Source organism: Bombus pyrosoma, linkage group LG3, assembly GCF_014825855.1.
Source record: "Bombus pyrosoma isolate SC7728 linkage group LG3, ASM1482585v1, whole genome shotgun sequence".
Lineage (NCBI taxonomy): Eukaryota > Metazoa > Arthropoda > Insecta > Hymenoptera > Apidae > Bombus > Bombus pyrosoma.
The window spans coordinates 9683795-9703580 of NC_057772.1; the positions used below are offsets into that span (position 1 = coordinate 9683795).

The 19786-nt window shown below is 35.0% G+C and overlaps 1 protein-coding gene and 1 long non-coding RNA gene across 11 annotated transcripts in view; both read right to left on the reverse strand.

Annotated features, from left to right (window-relative positions):
* The window catches only part of LOC122565951 (monocarboxylate transporter 10-like), a 284840-nt gene that overhangs the window by 45245 nt on the left and 219809 nt on the right, over positions 1-19786 (reverse strand). The gene's annotated exons all lie outside the window — the stretch shown is intronic.
* On the reverse strand, positions 1999-2722 carry LOC122565956. The gene is made up of 3 exons (XR_006316344.1): positions 2708-2722; positions 2444-2620; positions 1999-2361 (listed from the first exon to the last, which is right to left on the reverse strand). It is a non-coding gene; the product is annotated as an uncharacterized LOC122565956 (long non-coding RNA).

The following is a 19786-nucleotide window of genomic DNA, read 5'->3' on the forward strand; positions in this document are numbered from 1 at the left end:
TCTAAGAGGCATCTCCTGGAACAAATTTACCGCTCTGTGCTAGTTGATGACCTCTTCGAATCTGGATAATGTTAGGAATTGTATAAACGACAATTGCAAGTTAAAAATCATCGAAACAAAATCACGTGGAAGACTGAATTGAAGCGGAAAAATCTTGGTATCGATACAATTTGAATCGAAGCTTCTTAAAGTTTCAGCGAAGATCAATAAAAGCAATATAAAAAATCATTCTAAATACAAATAACAAAATAATAAAAATGTAAAATCTAATAATTTAACAAGTAATTAAAGCAGCAAAAATTCATTTACACTCTGTTACTCGTCCAGGATGAAAATTTCAAATAAATCTGAAATTAAAAATTCTGCGCCTTCTCGATAAAATAACATTTTTATATTCCTTACGTTCCTTTATTTGATAGATACAAAATCCGAAGCACTTTCCGAAAGTACAGCAACAGCATTTAATAAGATTACAGAGAGAAGCGTTTGAGAGGTAAGTACACAAAATGTTGAATCCGATCATCGAAGCGGATCGTCTGTCTTCGTGAATTTCGGAACGAAAGCTCGCAGGCCATTAAATCGACCGACGAACAGGAAAGTTTCGTCAACGAACGGCCATAGTCGCTTGGAACGTGAAATATCACGGCGATAATTCCGATAAGATTAGTCCTTCGACTCTTCCTCCAAGTTTTCTATTAAAAAGTCGCCGTCCTCGTAACTTTTCTACCTGCTGATTTCGAGTTCCTTGCGGCTTCCAGTTGAAATAGAAAAGTAAAAGGGAGAACGATCGAAGGGGGAGCGATTGGAGAAAGAATTCTGATAGTGATACGACTTTATAAGTGTCACAAAACGAGCAAAAACAATCCGGCGAAATGATTTATGGTGTTATAACGTGTTCGGAATAATCGGTTTAAATAAAGTAGAAAGAAATTCACGACCAATGGTCTTGTAAATTTCTCTAGACATTTGTTATAGTCAGAATAATAATGTTTATTCCAAAATAAATTACAACGTAGAATATACCAAATGTATACGATTAATTCATGAATATAATTTTCCATGGAAAGAATAAGAATGTCCAGCACAGGGCAAATTGTAAAGTACAAATTAAGTAATAAAAAAAAAAAAGAAGAATAAGAAATAGATATCACTAAACCAAACGAATAAGTTTGGAAGAAAGTAGAAATTCCAGCGACGATTGTATATCGTCGAGTGTAACGAGACTTTGTAATCAAATTCCAAGAACCTCAGGATCTTGGCGATTCAGTACTATCGACCTGCATATCGAGGACGAAGGACAGAAATGTGACGAGAGGCGTAATAGCGCTGCAACGGAGGATTACAGATGATTTACGAATGGAGAATCTCTCGTCGGTGCTTTGTTATCCCGAACAACAGTTCTGGAAACTCGCGTAGGCTGTATCGTATTAAATAAACGAGGATAAGAGTAGAAGCAGAGAAACGAGTATTCTGAATGCACTCATTAAACTCTTTCGCAGGTCCATGACAGGCGAGTCTGTCTCCCATCGGACTCTTTTTCCGCAACTTTCTTTCCTCTACTCTCAACTTTTCTCGCTGCGCGCTTAAGAGGATTCACTCGTCCGTACATACATGCAGACACTTCGCTCGGACTAGTTACTTGTCCTTATTTCCCACCTTCGAATCCTTACTCTTTAAACATCTCATTCGCGCTACGCTCTGCAATCTTGATTAGTAGACTAGGAATTTTTATGCAAATTCGTATCTGTTACGAATTCTCAACTAAATGGCGATCGGTCAGATTCAACCGATCGGTTGATATAGCGAACCTTGAATGAGATTAACGCTCAAAGTGCAGGTAAATTAAATATATCGAGTATTAGTATTGTTTGGTCATTTAATGTGCATTCAAAATGTAAATTTTTTATTTACACTTTTTAGTATACTTGCACTTTTAGTACGTAGAGTTTGACATTCTGATGCAGACGATTGTACGATCTGGTTGAGATTGAATACGAACAGTACGACGCTCCGATGAAGACTATGGTGGGACGTTGTTGCTACTCTCACCAGAAGCTTCGTCTCGTTCTTACATCCTGACTCTCCGTCTCTGGGTTTTCGCTGGTTTAATTTTACTCTCGTGGGTTCATATCCTCTGGTATTGCCACTTGTTTACCTTTGCCCTGACCCATCGGCATTTAGGGTGTTTCTTAACATCTTAATGATCGTGAGGTTTACAGCTGGGGGAGGTAGGCAATTCGGACTTTCCCAAAAAAGGGAGATGTGTTGTCCGAGTCATAAACTGACGGCCACTCCAAGTTCCGAACGGTATCTTCAGGAATACGGTCGCAGGAGTGGCACTTTGATGGAAATTTATTTTATCTATTGAGTACCATGAAAAGTAACACGCGCTGAATATTTTATATATTTTCTGATATCATGTGCATTCTACGCGTTTTCGTACCTTGAAATTTCTCAGAAATTCGAGATTGCAGCATATGAAATTTCGTTCGTGTAACGTTTGATTCCCATTTTTAACACATCTGACTGCCACATGACTTTTCAGAAGCCAAACCGATCAACTCCATTTCTCGGAAATTTGTCGATCTTTTTACTTGCATCCGCGATTAGAATAAAATTTCTAAAACAAAAATTTAAGGAAGGACAGCTGATTATGTATAACTTCCACGAATTTATTTATTATTAAAGCAGATAACAAAAATATCACCTTTTTCGACTTTTCAATTTATCCGGTTGCTCGATATGAGCGACTCATTTGATGATTAAAGTGCACGGCTGTGTCTGTCTCCGATGAATCATCGACTTGCACGCGAATGTTACGTGCTGAACTATAATTGGTTATCTTGATAATTATGATTATCAAGCCACGAGGCAGATTGGCTAAGAGAAACTGAAGTTTATGCTCTTTTAAACGCGGTAGTTTTAAACGCATGAAAAACATGTGTTAAAATGTACACTAAATAAAAAGTATACTATGACGTCTGTGTTGATCAACTGTTAGGATATGTATACTAATTGAATGTCAGAATATGTCTAAACTGATTGAAGACTCGAAGATGTGCTCTGATGGAAAGCTATATTTGATGAAAATATGTATACATATAAAACTAGAATATGTATCATCATAGTATTCGGAGTATCTGAGCTCTTAAGTTTGTACAGAACACGTGCTGGCTATTGGTTGTTGTTAAAAATTAATTTTTCAATCCACAGCGTTCTGAATATCACGCGCCTTCTCCTGGTTTTTAAAGTACCTTTGGAAGATGCAAAGCTCACAACACGTTCCAGGCTATTGAGTGCGAAACAAACTAAAAATGCCAAATGCAATTGCTCATATCCCCTTGATAAATCTTAAGATTCCAACTCAAAAGTAGCTCTCTTTCTAACTATAAACTTCACCGACGAATACCTCGCGTGATTCCTTGGTTGTCCCGGATGGAACATACAGCGAATATTTTACTTCAGTGTAACAATCATAGGTACAATTAAGTATAATTAGAAAATCAACGAAAAAATTTCTTGTGAATTTAATAGAGAATTTAAGAGTAACGAATAAAAGAAATTGCCCTAAAACATAAAATGAGGGGAATAAAAACAAGTTTCGAGTTACGTCAACAAAATGGTACTACTGGTTGTAAGTTTGTAAGAAAATCATCCTTAAGAAAAGGGTTTTATTTACGATTGTTACTCAAAATTCATCCAACTTTTACATGCAACTTGTTTTTTAATATTTATATTATCTAAGGAACACAGCTATAACAAGTCAGAGAAATTTGTATTATTTATTTCTACTTTTATTTAACCTTTACCTGTGTTGTTTAAACGTTACTATTAATTGAAAACTTTTTCATCTCCATATTCTTTATTTTTCAACAACTATATTGCTCAGTATATCTCTTACATTACATAAACACTGTGTACATGTAAACTCATATTGCATCCTCGTATCTCCACTTTTCACTAACTACACATTCAAACGTAGAACTGCGACCACCACAGAACCCACAAAAATTCAATCAACTCGCTGTTTAAAAAAGAATAATCATTTCATCCTTCCGTGGATCTTTTATCATTCCACGAACCGCAGACGCAGTTCGATACGAAACATGGTTCTCACCAGTTTAGAGGTTTCGCCGCGACGATCGAAGATCGAACATTTTGCACCGGTGGAAAGCAGAAAATATCTCAGCCTTACACGTGTCTACGATTCCGTAATTGATATTTTAATAGAACCACAAAAGTTTCTCTTTGCCGACAGAATTTTGTTCGATTAATGATTAGAAGTCAATTTTACTGGAATATCAATTTCCATCTTATCGCGTTAATTTAGACTTGAAAAGCTGAATTGAAAAACGCAGTTTCTAAACGCAAAGAATGAAAAATGTAAAACTTTCTGAAGATTAGAAAGATCGGTGGATTTATTAAGATTTCTATTTCATTACGTGCATTTCAATCTAAAGAATCTAAGGGCAAACAATTAAAAAATCTACGTTCTTCTGAAATTTCAGCAGATACAATTTGGTCGATCGTAATTGGGAAGTTGTAACATTTAACCACCGCACCAGGTACCAAAATTCATTCACTCCCTAAAGGCAACAATCATTTAGATCGCCCATGAACCTCGTGTATCGTTTCAGGAACCGCAAACTCGATATACGAACGCAGTTCCATGCGGAACATCGTTCTCGCCGGTTCGAAGTTTCCACCGCGAAAATCGAAAATCGAACATTGTGCACCGGTGAAAACCGGGAAATATCTGGCAGGCGAAGAATTTCTCGCGGCACTCGAACTTTCGGACAATGCGGTCTGAATATTACTGCTGTTTCCGGCGGCGACTTCGCCACGGGGATGATTATTATCGCGAACGAACGCTTCTCGAGGAATTGTTTGCCGACTATTTTTTCCTCTTCTTTCCTGATAAAATGGCGGCTTTTATTTCGACGTCGAGTTACCCTCGGGGAATAACAGTCGACGAGGCGAGGTGCTTGATTTACAGTGGAAAATTCAGCAATGGGAAAGCGAGTAAGTTTGAGAAAAGCAGGGTTTGAATCGATGGAGCGACTCAATCGATGGCTTTCGATATTCCTGCTTCGTCAGCGAGACGGCACGCTCATTATGTCACCTCGACGTGGCGGTGTGAGACGGGAATGGCGAGTTTACGAAGTCAAATGAACGCAGATTCTTTTGCAGATGAATGACATAGGGTTGGAATTGCACGCGCCATTCGTGTGCATTCGATTAATTTGATCTTTCTGCGATATTTGTTTCAATGACTGATTTTTATAGAATTCATGGGTTAAAATAGATGAAATAGGTTTACAGATTAAATAGAATAATAGATCGCAATAGGATGGAATTTAAATTTCCGAGCAATTTACATTTTATTTATTTAATCGAGTATCGAGGGAACAAAGTTTTTATTCCCTTAATCGATTGTCAAGGGGATAGAGTTGAGATTTTTTTAAAGATTTAATTTCTCTTATTAGAAAATCATGATTATAAACTATAGAACTAAGAGAAATCAAACTTCATATTAAATTCTATTTCTACGCTATTAAGATCTATCTGATGTTCAACAAGATATTCATCAGAAACACCTACACTTAAAAATGATCTTCGGTCGGCCAGCATTTCGAAACTTCATCTGAACGACATCTGGTAATCAGACATCACAGTTGAATAAAACAGGAAGAATTTCCATTTAATTTAAAAACGATTAGATCTACACGATCTACCTAATTCCCCTGGCACAGCCCTGAAGACTTTACATTACTTCGCGACGAAGCAAATTGTACTCTATTTCTTTTTCATCCTACGAACTTGCCTCAAGAGAAACAAGTCGAAAATGTCAGTTCCGTCGACTATTATTCTTCGGTATACTGTAAGGCATGGTGGCGTTTTTGGATTAATTACGTGGTTGCGCGATTAATTAATCTGTTCGTTCTTGTCGACCGTTTCAAGCCCCTTTGTTTTCCTATCGCGTTCATTGGTTTTGTCGGACCAATGTCCGTCCGACCTCTCCTCCACCTCTTTCGTTTCTTGCTGCTGTTGGGCAAACAACATGAAATCGATGGAAAATATTTGCGTCGATTAAACGAGATACCAGCAGCTCGTATTTCTCGTTTTACCTCCAAACAGATGTCTTCTTTCCCTGTAGAAAATCCTCGAGAGAGAGAGGGAGGGAGAGAGAGAGAGAGAGAGAGAGAGAGAGAGAGAGATCGAAGGCTCTTCGATTAAAACGTTTTGTTCTAATTACGTCGATTTGTGGATCGAATAACTTTCAGACTGAGTATCCACTGAAGATGGTTAGATAACACGAAGTGACATTTAAGACGCTTCACAGTGTGTCGAGAGATGGACAAAAATAAAAAAAGAAAAAAAAAATGAAGTTTAAGAATAACTTTTTATATTTTTGTGTATAAAGAAATGAATCTGGATCATAATCTACTCATAATCTTTGCTAAATTTTTTACCAATTTTGTTGCAGAAAGCGACGCTTGAAATTTATTGCAATTTTCGGCCCCTTTTTTTTGAACGCGTCGCCATTCGCCGATTCTTTATACGTTTAATTTGATTTTTACAAGCTACGTTTAATATTATGCTGGCAAGTAATTTTTTTACGAAATTAACTATCTGTCATAATTTTTATGCTAAACGTTTATCAAGTTCGAATTGAGTTTTTAGGAAAGTATCAACAAGTAGCTCCGTGATTTTTTTAATACTAATCAAGGACACGTTAAACATCATATATTAATGCCAAATTAAGCTATTAATTAAAACCAGAGAGAATAGTGAAAATTATTGTCGATTCATTTACCGCATCGCGGTGCACGTCACTGTTCAGACCTTTAGCACAGTCTTTATATTTGCATAAATATGTTTACACATTTTTACATTTAAAACAAGACAATAACATGTGACTAATTGAAAAAAATTATAAGAAACTTTGTAAATTATACAGATGCAAGTTTATGATCTTTTTCCCTGAAACTCAGACAATCGAAATGATGGCTACTAGTTTTAAAGCGTTTTCGCTAAACTAGTAAGCAAATCTTTCAAACAAAACTTATTCATTTGAGATCAAATTGCAGTAGGAAAAATTGTCCGAAAAATTTTTATTAAACAAAAAATAAATTGTATCTCTTTCGATGTATCAATCGACGCATCTTTACATTCTCTTTAAAATGATATTAGGGGTCTTAGATCGAAAATTGATTAGCTCACATGTTATGAATTTCATCCCGGACGCCCATACGCTCGACACACTCTAGCGTTTGGGTCAACCTTATCGGTCTGGACCTTGTGGGATTTTTAATAACTTTGTTACCACGTGTATGTAACAAGAAAAGCAATAAAAACGGGCGGTCAGATCCCAACGACCTTGAAAAAGTAAAATATCGTCCACGATATGGTTCTTATCGTGGCGATTCAAATTTATAGACGACGAGATAAAATGGATATAAATTGGAACGTTGTTAATTGAAGCAGCTTCTATGGAGAAGTAAATTTTTATTTTTTACTCATTGAGCATATTGTGAACAATGCAACGGATCCTAACGGTCAGATCCCAACGACCTTGAAAAAGTAAAGTATTGTCCACGATATGGTTCTTATCGTCGCGATTCAAATTTATTGGCGACGACATAAAATAGATATGAATTGGATAATTGTTAATTGAAACAGCTTCCACGGAGAAGTCAGTTTTAATTTTTTACACATTGGGCATATTGTGAACAAAGTAACAGATCACAAGACACATGGCGTGGTACGTTGTCTGAGCTAGATATATTGGGTTGGCAACTAACTGATTGCGGATTTTGTCATTACCACCTAATGACAAAATCCGCAATCAGTTAGTTGCCAACCCAATATTTTATTTTCCAGTCGACCACGTTGGTGGCAAATAATTTTCGCCGAATTCATTGACGTAAATGCAATATGCAGTCGACAACCTCCTCGCGGTGCATATCGATACACACGCGGAAACTTTTTCGCCATTTTTTTAAATCTATTTAATTCTTCCCAGGCTGCCTGTTTCTATTACATTTCTCGTTATACGCAATTTGCACTTATGGCAATAGCATTTATCGCGATATGCACGCCACAATAAAGTAATTAGAAGAGGCTGCGTTAAAATCTATGACGCAGATCGACAGATTCGTTTCGGACGTTTCGTTAGGATTCTTCGATGTTTCACTTCAATCGTCTTGCCTTTCGCTTCATTATATCACAGAGACTTCTTTCCCAAGCACAAATTCACTTATCGTCTCTGATAAAAAAGATTCCTATAAATTACTTTTATCACTGTGACATTTCCATGTTGATGTATTTCACAGATACGAGATCGTTTCGTGGGAACAAGGCATCCCACGAAGTGGACTGGTTGCTCCAATTCGCCGATGGCGCTAAAAATGTCCGCACGTTGAATTATTCTCGGCCGATCGAACCACCGGGCTTGGTTACCTGTTGAAGCTGAAACGGACGATCGGTGAAGTCGCCCAGGAAACGCTTTCGAATCGTAAACCCGACCAATACATATTCATTTTCCGTGCAGTTTTTCTTCGTAAATCGATCGCCATCCTCGAACCATCCGTAGCTGTTACTTCAATTAGTCTGATCGGACATTGGTTCCTTCGTCGTTTTAAAAGAACTGTCATGATTTTACGAGATATAAGAATAATGAAAAGTAAATGGACGATGAACGAGGTTCGTCGTTGCGCTACCAATTTCTTGTAATTTTAATTTTTCATTAGCTCTATCGGTTGAAAAATTAGGATAATTCTATTGAAATTTGTGTAATCGTTAAATTAGAAAATTGTCATAATTCGAGTATTATTTTATTATTTTTCATTAATATTATGGATTAAACAATTACAATATTTATATCGTGGTTTTGTGTAATCGTTCAATTACTAAATTGTTACAATGCCAGTGTTTTATTATTCTCAATTAAGTTTATAGATTAAACCAATTAAAATATTCATATCGTACTCATAGATTCGCGTAATGAACAAATTTGTCAAAAGAACTATTACATTTTTATTATTATTATAAATGATTAAAAAAATTATTATAAAAATTATAATTATTATTATAAATAAAGAACTATACATTATTATTATACGATTACAAGAGTAAGTATTTGTAGTAGCTCCATGGATAAGGTTTAAAAAATTGTCGATTGTTTCGTAGAAGAGACAAAACGCGAATAAACTCAGCGACATGTAGGAATTAAGAGATTATCGTAATCGAGTTTTAGTAATTTGTGGGACGATGTAATTGAATTCTACGAGACCATCGATCATCGTAATTGGAGTCTACAAAGTGAAGGGTCACGAACATAATCGAGTTCAGTCAACTCGAAGACCAACGTGTTTGACTTTTATGATTTTAAAGAGTTGCTTGGTTTAACTCTACAGTTGATAATTATTCAGATTGATAATAACGTATTATGTAACGTGATTATGCGTCTGTAGATCATTAACATTATATGAATCCTAAATATTCGGAAGATTTATGCATTCCAAACTTATTATATTTGATTTTTTAGCAATTCGAAAACTATCCTTGTATTCTATTTGCATATTTTTTTATATTTTTATATTATATTCTATTCAAATTGTACATTTTAAATGCGATATTTGCGTTACGTGGATATTCTATTAGGTTGTCCGGAAAGTGTTTTTCTTTCGCAAACGTGTTTTTTTACAACAATGTACATTCATACAAACGTGAAACCAAGTGTGTGAAATGTCGCGGTGTTTATCTCAGCAGAACAAAATGCATCGTACGTAATTCGACAAAATAATGTAAAACAAAAAACGTTGTGCGTCTATTATTTCCTCATAAAACGAAAGAAACTTTCCGGACAACTTAATACTCGTGTTTTGATTCGGTGTTACGTGAACATTTTAAATTAAACTTTGTTTCTTCAGGGCATATTTGAAACAATTTTAAATCTGACAACCGTACAGTATCGGTCAGAAGAAAGTTGAGAAGGCGACCGATATGACAATGTACCATGTTTCTACAAAATGGAATTATATTTGACAAGAGCAATCGACGAGTATAATATCCCAAAATAAACGATTATCAGATTATGGTAAAATTGTTTACGATTATCAGAAATATGGTAAAATTGTTTAATAGCAGCGTGGAAGTTATTTATTTAGGTTGTGTAGTAAGATCGTTTACGTTTTCTTAAAATGATATACAAAGCGTTATGTCTTTTATATAAAATCCCTCTAGTAATTTATTTCTTTACAAAAATACACATTAAAATTATTTGTCTTCTCCACCCATAAATTACGATTTTTGAATATCGTAATATTATACAATATCGTAATAATATTATCGTTCCTGATAAAACAATTAAGCTTACGAATTCCAAATTATTTAACTTAAAATCTAAAATCTATATTCTTATGACCTAGTCGCCTAACGTGCTACGCTAACAGCGATAAATATAACAGCGAATTTTATTGCATAAAAAAATTCAAACAGCTCTATCTTTACATTCTTCAAATAGTTTTTATAACGCTGTTCTTAATACCGACGAGAGCTGAACGAATTTATTATCGAACCCGATACTTGTAACGTACCAATTTCAAACTTTCTTTCGTCGGCCACTTACGCTATCTGATAGAATTCCAATTTAATTCTCCTATTGAAGAAAGATCCCAGAAACTTCAATACTTCACAGAATTTGCGAATCTGTATTTGCTCCTTCCATCCATATCATAATCGATATCACGGCGTACGAATAAGCTCGATAATGAAAAATATTTTAAACGACGCGGAAAATAACGCTTACTCAACGGTACTTTTCAACATGGGCCATTAGTTGAAAGTTTTGATTGCGGCCTGGCCGTATTCACGCCTCGTGCACGGCCAACACGCGGCTCACAGCCGGCAAAGCTTTCCCGGAAGTGGAACAAGATTTACTGGCCGCTATGTTCTTCGGTCGCGGCAACTTTCGACGATCGCTCGTGGCTATTGTTTCATGGCCTGGCCAGATTGCATAGAAAACCGGCCTCGGAATTCGTGGCTCGATAATTCGGTAACGAGATACCGAACAGGACATATGATTCTAATCACGATACGTTAAACTTCCGGTGTGCTTGAAAAAAGTTTGCTGAAACTTTGGATTCTATTTGCAAAATAGCTTGGAACTATTTTTTGAAATCTTTGTTCGTCGTCGATATAAGATTCGATTAAATCTCGTTTAAAAATTGTTATTTGTTTATCGATGTGATCAGATTAAGAAACTTAAAATTGCGTATGTTTGTTCGTTGTCGATATCAAATTGTGGCGGCACTCGACCACGGAACTTACCAACGGCTTCGCGACACAAAGCGCTATACCTTCAAAGCGTAAAACCGACATGCCTAATGTACCATCGATAATTCCTAAGGTTCTTTCGCCGAATATTCGGAAAAATAGCGGACGTCTAATAATAATAACATCTAGTGGGGATATCGAGGGGCAACGATGAAAAGAATTCGTTTGGTTTCGAACCAAAGATTCATTCTGCCCCGCTGCGAAGTGCGAAGCAAACACTATTAGAGATACGTGATTATAACTCTTGATAGTTAATCGTTAATCGTTAATTGTTAACCGTAGATTGTTGACTGTGGATTGTTGATAGTTTAATAAACTTTATTGTTGAACATCAAGAGTATTTCTTGTGGGCCCCTTCACCAATATATCACCTCAAAATTATAATTCTTTACTTGGAAAGTAAATAATTATACTTGGTTTTGCTGACCAAGAATTGGTCTTTGACGCCATCTGATGTAAGATTAGATTTTCTACTGAAATATTAATATTCGTTTGGTTTTCTCAGTATAAGATTACTTTTTTTTTTAATGAAAATAACATTTGTTTGTTCGTCTTCGATATCAGAGTAAATTTTCTATTGTAGGAGTTTACTTGGGGATTAAATAGAGGCTCGATGTACATAAGACATTTATCGATTATGCAAGGAATAAAATCCAATTTTGCATTTTACAAAATACAGAATATAAAGGAATTTCGTAACATCCATTTATGTAAAAACAATTATGTAAAAGAACGTTTCTCCATGTTTAATCGCTCGACTGACAATTGATATGAAAATATCGAGCACGCAGGGAATATTGAAATGAAAATATAGAGGAAAGTAGAAGTGCAGAAGAAACCACTGAAATAAAAATATAAAAGAGAATATAATAATATATATAAAAGAACGGGTACACGTGAATCGATATGAAACTCTTTATTGATAATTTAGAAAAGAAAGTTGGAGTTTTAACAGAATAAAATAAGCAAATGAAACGAGAAAAGGTATTATAAACTTTCGGTCACTTTAGCCAGCTTCTCTGAGCAAATCTATGAGTTTACTTTCGTCGTGGAAACACAGTTACGAGTTTTCCCCGACAAATTTAACGACAATTTCATTCCTTGCTTAATAATATTTCCAAGATTGGTCGATTCGATGTCTCTCGTTTAAACAATTTCAATTTCACTGAACATCGTGCACCTGGAAAATTATTCTGGCTGCTCTCCAAAAGTCCCTGAAGTCTCCAACCCCTGGCTCTTTATCTACAAGATTCAGTGCTTAAACGCGTGTAACTAACAGAATTTCATATAAAATGAAATTCGAAGCTCGTGTTATACGAACATTATTGAAAAGCCGTAGATTTAATATATTTTGAAATCAATGAACATGTAGTTCAAAATTGTTAGAAATCACAAATTTATTGACTTTAGGTATATTTAGATAATCAATCATTCGTACATTCCAGATATTCAGAAGTTAATCAGTTCAAAAATTCATTGGTCAGTTTTGATTGACAAAAGGAGAGAAATATCTTAATTTTATTATCAAGAGAAATTCTTCCCTTCTCCTCGAAATCGAAATCTTTATAGGCTTTCTAATATATATTATTACGGTCAACAATCTATTAGAATAAGTAGGCTAACGATACAACTGCCATTAGAAAGAGGAAGAAATGTTTAGAACAAGCAAATGTTTGTAACAAGGCTTGCACTGATTTAGTGTTTACTGTTTCTAAGACTGTCTTTGCAGTTGTAGAGAAATTTGTCTTTCGTTCGTCGTCCACAATAGAATCTCATGTCCAACTTCGTATCGAAAAGTTTATAACGAAACGAGAACCCAACAATTTGAACGATGAAATAATTCAATATGTAATTCAACGACTTGAACGATAAAATATCAGAAAGAAAAAGATCAAGGAAGACTCGTCTTCAATTATATCAAAGAATTATCCTCGTAATTATGTCAAGCACCATCGAATGGGTAATAATAATTTCAACGATACAGTATCTACATAAAGAAGTTAACAAAAATATTTGACAATCTTTCCAATTGAAGATTCAGCAAATGATGTTATCTCTTCGGGCCAAAAATGAAACCTTTTTAGAGTAATACTGAAACAAATAATGGAAAATGAAATACATAAAATAACTAACAAATTCATTTCCAACCAAAATTGTAAAACAAAATAATTAAGTTAATAATACATCTAGTATAATAATATATCATAATAACATACCTAGTATTATATTATATATTAATAATATACGTACGCTATGAATAAAATAACAAATAAGCCAGTAAAATGCAAAGCAGAGCAGAAAGGAAATTGCGAAAACGGAAAGCCAGTAAAATTAGAGACACGTCTGCAAAATTCGCGTTCTCAACGTCGAGTTTCATATTCTTGCTTGGACGTAACGAACATGGACGGAGTAACGGGAAAAATTAGGGATCGCCACGAACTGCAGGTTTTAAATTGCAAATTAACAGCGTTTCTCAGGGCTGTCGCGAGCGGTGCGGTAGCCTCTACGTATAATTCAATGAAGAAACAGTTAAAATTTATGGCCTAGACTTTGTTCCGCGCTGCGAGTTATACTATACATGCGTGTTAGCCTGCAAAATTCATAGCTAGCGCAACGGTTATGGTTTAACAGTAGAAAATGCTGGATCTTGTAGATTGTTACCGTCTAAAGTTAAGTAATTCTATCGACGATTATTTCGGTGAGCTGAGAATCATAATTACGTAAGTGAGTTCTCAGCTATCTTCTTATAAAGTGGCGTTCTGAGTTCGTTGTTACGGAAAATTCATTATGTTTTTTCAAGCCATGGAAACCTGTCACAGCAGAGGACAAAGTTAAAACACAATTGATCGTTGTTTTAAGGGCTGACACTCCTAAGAATTGAAATACACGACTAAACCAAAATTCTCCAAATCTTAATTTTCAACCTGTCTTTTGTGACATGTTTGTACAGTATTAGATAAGAGAAGAAACAATTGCGAAGAGAAATGGGAATGGAGAAGGTAGAAGCAAACGCGAAATTGGGATAAAAGTATATTGGAATTGGAACAGAATTCCGTTTGCTTTGCAAAGCAAATTTTACGAGATTTCTGAACGAGAGAAATTTTATAATATGAAATTTCTGAGAGATGATAATTACTGAAAAGATTGTTTGGTTCTAGTGTAATATAAAGTGTCAATACACGGCTTTAACTGCGAACGAATTAAGTATGAAAATATGTGTAATGATTAAATGAAAAAAAGAGATAGCTGTGAGGAAAAAACGTGGATAACGAGTAAAGTAGAATTTGATTTGCTCACGAGAGAAACACGAAAGATGATTTTATTCTGACGCAATGGATATAAAATACCAATAAAATACAACAATATAGCGACGAGCAATTAAAATAAAACAGAAAAATATACATATATATATGAGTAGATATATAAGTTCGAAGCTACAAATGAAATATGTACATTTAACAATTAACAAAAATTTGGACGTTTTATTCTCATAAAGAATTTTTTATCATTAATCATTATCATTAATTAATCTTTTTATCATTAATCTTTCATCATAAATTTTTAAATATGTATTTAGAATTAAATTAGCTATGATATCTAAATATTTAAATGTCAGAGATTAAATGATTTTTTGAAGTAATAATCGTTTTACTAGCTTTTTCTTCTCCTTATCTTAAAATTAAAATCTTCAATTTATCACATTGCAAACGGTACCTCTGCATATATTAGGTTGTCCGAAAAGTTTCTTTCGTTTTATAAGGAAATAATAGACACACGATGTTTTTTGTTTTACATTAGTTTATTGAATTATGCACGAACGCAATAATAGAAATAGAACGAAATGGATCATACTTAATTCAATAAAATAATATAAAACAGAAATTGTTGTTCATCTATTATCACCTTATGAAACGAAAGAAACTTTTCGGACAACCTAATACTTTTACTGTCTAATAAAACAGGTAATAATAATTGTTTACCTATCTAGGTAACCACTGTACGGAGATAAGTGGTCGTTAATTAAACCTATACAAAAGAAGATAATAATTTCAGTTTTACGTAGTTGCTGAAAACTTTTTCCCTGATATTCGCTTCACAGCTGTCTGAATCTTCGGCAAATAAATGAAATGTTTGCTGATTACCAAAAACCGCGTCCTTGTAACGAGATAAAAATACGTAACCAGAGGTCCGGTGATGTAGAGATGTCAATGCGCTATAACATTCGAAAATCAATCGTCATCATTAAAATACGCGTGAATAATTTTATCCGGTTCATGTTTCAGACATTTCATACACGTTACGTAATTGTAAAAAAAAAAATCAGAATTTAAAACGTTTCGTATAAATTCGAATTCTGCCAAGCCTGCAATTGATATTAAAAATTTGTGACGCTAATAGGAATTAGTTTTGCTATCCTGGCGGAAAAAGAGCTGCGAGAAGAAAATGTCTGCTGGTTAAACGCTCGAACGACCAAATAATCGAATGTTTTTGTGAATTTAATCAACGCGAAATTGCATGACATACTTTCGAATCGATATAAAGGGAACAAAAGGAACGTTGTAGATAAAATGTTTGCTTTGCAACGTTTGTCTTGTTTTCATTTCATTTTTTTTTTTTTTTTTTTTCTAATAAAAATCCACCTGGTTGTAGGAACTGTCTCCTGTCTTTTATACACAAAAGCAGAGTTTCGTAATATTCAGATAACAATGTAGGTAACCTTTTGAGCTTTTTGGTTTTAACCGCAATAAGTTTGTATCGTAGTTTTTACTTAGCCATACATAATTCCGTTCTACTCGCGTGAATATGTATGGCCTCCTATTCTACTTGTCCGACCCTATACGGTTGCCATTTCCGGTCACTGAACAATGCACCATTTCCATTCTCTTTGTCCGGCCACGTACGCTGCCTGTTTCTGGTTGTTTAACAAAATATAATTTTTCTGTTTGTCGATCCTCGGATTAAAACTTTGCCTCGCCGGTATTTCATTGTTACTCTATTCATTATAGAATTAGAGAATTTGTACGATTAGAGAAAGTTTCGAAAAATATTTGCCACTTTCATGCGCGTTCAAATATTCGAATAAATATTGGATTTTTTGATATCGGACATTGGAATAAATATCGGACTTCATTTAGAACCCAGGGAATTTTTCTTAAACGATTTGTTCTGTTGCATTTTATATTTCCACGAACGAAATCTTACAGGAAATTCTTCATTTCCAACTGTTATATCATTTTATCCTCCTACCACAAAACCATCTCATAAAATCACCTTATAAAATCACTGCTTTAAACTCCACTCGAAATATCGCTTCTATAACGACATTTCATATCTTAAATTTTCTGCTCGGTTGCATCTGCGAACGCTCATTTTCGTAAGTTTCATCGGTGGAAAAAAGCAAGTCTCTCGGCGGCCCTGAGGACGCATTTCCGCTGAATTTGTAGGATACTTTGAAGCATTCCTCTTTCTCCAGCTCCTGTTGCTGTTTTTCCTATCCTCATATTCAACCGCCAACCCCAATTCGCCGGGTTTTCTCTGGTTCACGTTGATCATGCTCGCGTTTCGTTTCCCCCTTGCTTTCTCGTCCGCGAAACTACCCTTGCGCGTTTTAAATTTCGTAGCAAGAGACTTTTCCGCGAATTAGACGTCTGACATTCTTTCCCCTTCTTCAAAGATATTATAAATACATCGTGTTTGGAAATTACATTGCCAGAAGAAAAGCTGTCTTTTTAGGTTTGCTAGAGATACAAATTTCAGTACAATAATCTCTGTCATCATACTTACTTAATAATTAGTTTCTTAATAATGCGAATAAATATTAAAAATTGGTAGAATTAAAGCAAACTCTGAAAGCCTTTCTATATAAAGAATTTTTGGACTTCGGTATCGTAGAGGAGAAATTCAAAATTAGACTACATCGCTTTAAGGTACAAGAAATTTGTAAATCTTATAATGTAGAATTTTATGTAGATTATTATAGCCGTCGAGAATTCGAGATTATTATATCGGAAAAATATGAAACTCAAGTTCTACGAATTGCAGAGTTGCTATATCTGAATTTCGAATTTTTCAAAATTATCACACTCGTATTTTGAGCATTCGAAAGTTATATTCGAAGCTTAGATGTTCGAAAATGCTACGATCTTATGTTCTAAGCATCTCAAGTATAAAGAACAAAGATAGAAATGAGATTTTTTCGTAATACGATTAATCAAATCTGGCATTTCCCTATTTATACGTATGTTAATTAATAATTTCACAACGGACATTGTAAACAAATCAAAACAAATATCGACAAGTTCTTTCTTATTTTTTATATCCTATAACCCCGTTGTAATTACAGCGATTATTTTTCTATTAAAAGTAGTTCACAGATCGGTAAGAAAATCAGTTTGCGAGATTCCATGGTTTATGTAATCGACTCAAGCATGTTTTTGTTCGTCTTAGTAAGCATGAAGTTTCACAAGCTTGAAACGTCGTGAAGTTACACTTTCGTTTAATTCACACGTATCTCTGCCTGACTAGATTAGATTAACGAGGTTCTTACAGGCTTATTGCACAACATAAACGGAAGTTCAGCTTAGGCTTTCATTTTACGAGGGTAGCGGACATAAGCTTCTTCGAAGATAACGTGTATCTTATCGAAGTATTGGACTTATACCGAGGTTTTATTATTCTGTTCTACTTTGTACGAGTTAGAAATTGATTCTTGTTCTTGCCTCGTTCCATTAGTCTTTTCCGTTTATTGCTATGTCGATATATTTTTATCATTCATTTTATTTATCAGCCATATTATTCATTTTTATCGCACATTATTTTCTTGCGTTTTCATCGTTCAGTTCAATTCGACAACCCTAACATAAGAAAAATATAATTAAGAGAAATAATTTAAGATTGATTGAGAATAATCGAAGGATAATCGGGAAACGGCTATTTCAAAATCAAAAAACCAACGAAGAATTATTCACCTAACTACGCAGATTTATTTAAATTTCGATATGAATGTCAAAGAATTTACTTGAAATCTTGATTTCTCAAATTTCAAGAAACATCGTTGAAATAATTTATTGCCGACTATTCGTTGAATAATTAAAAAATCATCAAAGTTATATCACATTGATCATAAAAAATTATTCGTTTCGCAATATGTATTATCCATAGATCTAGCACACCTGACAAAATACCACCCCACGGTGTACTTCTCATCACAGTATCTACTCCACTTACACGTATTCCTAAACTGAAGCCTCAACTTGCATCGTTGGAGTCGTCATACAGAGTATCGGAGTCGTCATGCGACTCTAAACCACCTTATGGTCCACGTTGTGTCATTTCCAACCGATTATCGTGGCTCTTAAATTATCAAGCAACTGTACGGACCAGCGTCGGTTCCCATTATCTCATTTCGACCTCTTCATCCCTCGACTTTAACCAGATTCCGGGGCGAGCCGCAAGCCCTTCGGCATTTCACGTGTCGTTCAAAGGGAACGAAAACAACGAGACAGTCAGCTTGGGCGAGTTTCGGAAATTCTAACGACGACACGTCGAATCCCAGCAATGCCAACTTTCGAGAACAGGCTAACCGCGCACGGATTGCCGTCTGACTGTTCCCAGAGAATTATCCGCAGTCCATGACGTGGATACCAGGTCTCGTCTGCCTGGATAATTATCTGTCTCGTGCTGGCATCGTTGCTCTGTGTATAGGACAGTGCAGCTTAAATGGCCTCCGTGATACACCAGTAGCTTAACTTTTAGAGCTTGCGTCCTCCGCGAACCTCGCATACCAGACAGGCTTTTGTAAATTACGGCGGTAGTGATTTGTATTTTATAGATGCTTTTTCAACCCCTTAATCCCTTATCTTATCGTTTGAATTTATGCGAAATTAAGTATACTCGTATCGATTAAATATTACTCTTTCGGTTTTACCGCTGTAATAAAAAAAAAAATTGTGGTATCGTTGCAAAGATCGTAGCGCAGCTTTGTGCATCGAATTTATATCACGCCATAAATCAAATATAAACTCTAATCGCGAAAATCTGAATATCCAACGAGCTTCGTAAAAATCAGGTTGCAATAAAGTTCGCGTTGGAATATTTGTCTCACAATTTCCCATCTTATCGTTTCTCCTACGAACGAGTTAACACGATTTGTGGGATTTTCTTGTTTTCAGAGAAGCGACATTTTTTTAAATGCAATCTATTTTATTTTTGTAATTTAATCATGATACCTTATTGAACAAAATAACTTGTTAGAACTTGTCAAATTTACAGTAACAAAATTCGGGAATCTTCGACCGATTGTTGCAAAATAATTTGGTCCAAGGGACCAAAGGTTATTGATGGTGCTTAGGTGTTTTCGATTCTGTCGGTATTATTCTATTTTGGTGCGATTTATGATTGCTATGGAAGGTTCCATAAATTACGATGCTGGCGATTTGTAAGTGTT